This window comes from Meleagris gallopavo, chromosome 1, assembly GCF_000146605.3.
Source record: "Meleagris gallopavo isolate NT-WF06-2002-E0010 breed Aviagen turkey brand Nicholas breeding stock chromosome 1, Turkey_5.1, whole genome shotgun sequence".
Classification (NCBI taxonomy): Eukaryota; Metazoa; Chordata; class Aves; order Galliformes; family Phasianidae; genus Meleagris; species Meleagris gallopavo.
The window spans coordinates 129,379,478-129,380,997 of record NC_015011.2 but is presented as its reverse complement, the minus strand read 5'-3'; the positions used below and the strand labels follow the sequence as shown (position 1 = coordinate 129,380,997).

Genomic DNA, 1,520 nt, shown 5'->3' with positions numbered 1-1,520 from the left:
TTATTTTTTATTTTTTTGGGGGGGGAGGGGTGCGAGTATCATTGGCAAGTAAGAATGTCCTTCTTGCCAGAAACTCCAGAAAACTTTCCTTTCCATCTCAATGTTGCTGACTAAGGCAACAAATCCCATTTCAAGCAGCAGTCTGGAAGTTGTCTGAGTGTGGTTTGCCTAGCACTGTATTGTGTGCCAGCATTATTGTGTTCTGGGTTTGTTGGTGCAAAGGCAATAACCATTTGGTTTTAATGAAAAAAGTCTGGCAAGAGAAATGTTTTTTGAGAAGTAGCAATCTATATTTTTATTTTTCCATCTTTTAAATGCAGGCCATTTTACCTAATAATGCTTTAAAAACAGAACAGTACATCCCAACTACAAAACAAAAAATGAATTGAAAGAAGTTGGAAGAAATGGCAACAGTATTAGCAAGGGAAAGCTGTAATTCTTTCATTAGTCTATGCAATCCGGTAATGCAGCAACAGGAAGAGATAGAAATTGCTTTTAAAGTTCCTTTGTTACCACTGCAGTACTAAAAACTAAGAATCAATAGGTAACAAAACAAATACGTCTACAGATTATAAGTGTGTGGTTGGAAGAGTGATGGTGAGAAACAAACTTGCTTAAGGTACTCCAGTATCTGTAGATTGGCTGAAGGAGAGTGGTGATAGTAAGCAGAAAGAAGATCTGGGGAAATGGTAAGTAAGATGAAACAGAGATGCACAGAGCAGGGATGCTTACTGTGGGTGGCAAGAGCATAATCAAGAAATGAACAAGTGAGCTTTGGTATTTCCTTCTTCCTTTTTGGTCCTCTTTTAAAGGAGACGTGCGTTTATTTCAGTCAGTCGTGCATCAGAAACAGTGTTGCCAGCAGGAACAGGGAAGTGCTTGTCCCCCTCTACTCAGCTCTGGTGAGGCCACACCTTGAGTACTGTGTCCAGTTTTGGGCCCCTCACTGCAAGAAAGACATTGAGGCCCTGGAGCGGGTTCAAAGAAGGGCAATGGAGCTGTGAGGGGTCTGGAGCGCAGGCCTTACGAGGAGCGGCTGAAGGAGCTGGGATTTCAGTCTGGAGAAGAGGAGGCTCAGGGGAGACCTTATTGCTCTCTATGACTACCTGAAGGGAGGTTGTAGTGAGCTGAGGGTCGGCCTCTTCTCTTGTGTAACTGGTGATAGAACTAGAGGGAATGGCTTCAAGCTGCGCCAGGGGAGACTTAGGCTGGACGTTAGGAAATACTACTTTTCTGAAGGAGTGGTCAGGCACTGGAATGGGCTGCCCAGGGAGGTGGTGGAGTCACTGACCTTGGAGGTGTTCAAGGAACGTTTGGATTTTGTGTTGAGGGACACGGTTTAGTGAGAACTATGGGTGATAGGTGGGTGGTTGGACTGGGTGATCTTGTAGGTCTTTTCCAATCTTGGTGATTCTGTGCAAGTATACAGAGTGGGCTTTCAAAAGACATCACCTGTGCTTTTTTAAGGCTCTGCTGCTATTATACTTCTTAAAAGAAGGGGTTTGGGGGCATTCTGCTCA

At 44.1% G+C, this 1,520-nt stretch overlaps 1 protein-coding gene across 2 annotated transcripts in view; it reads left to right on the top strand.

The window, feature by feature from the left end:
• The window catches only part of MGAT4A (alpha-1,3-mannosyl-glycoprotein 4-beta-N-acetylglucosaminyltransferase A), a 74,194-nt gene that overhangs the window by 23,998 nt on the left and 48,676 nt on the right, over positions 1-1,520 (top strand). The window lies entirely within an intron of this gene.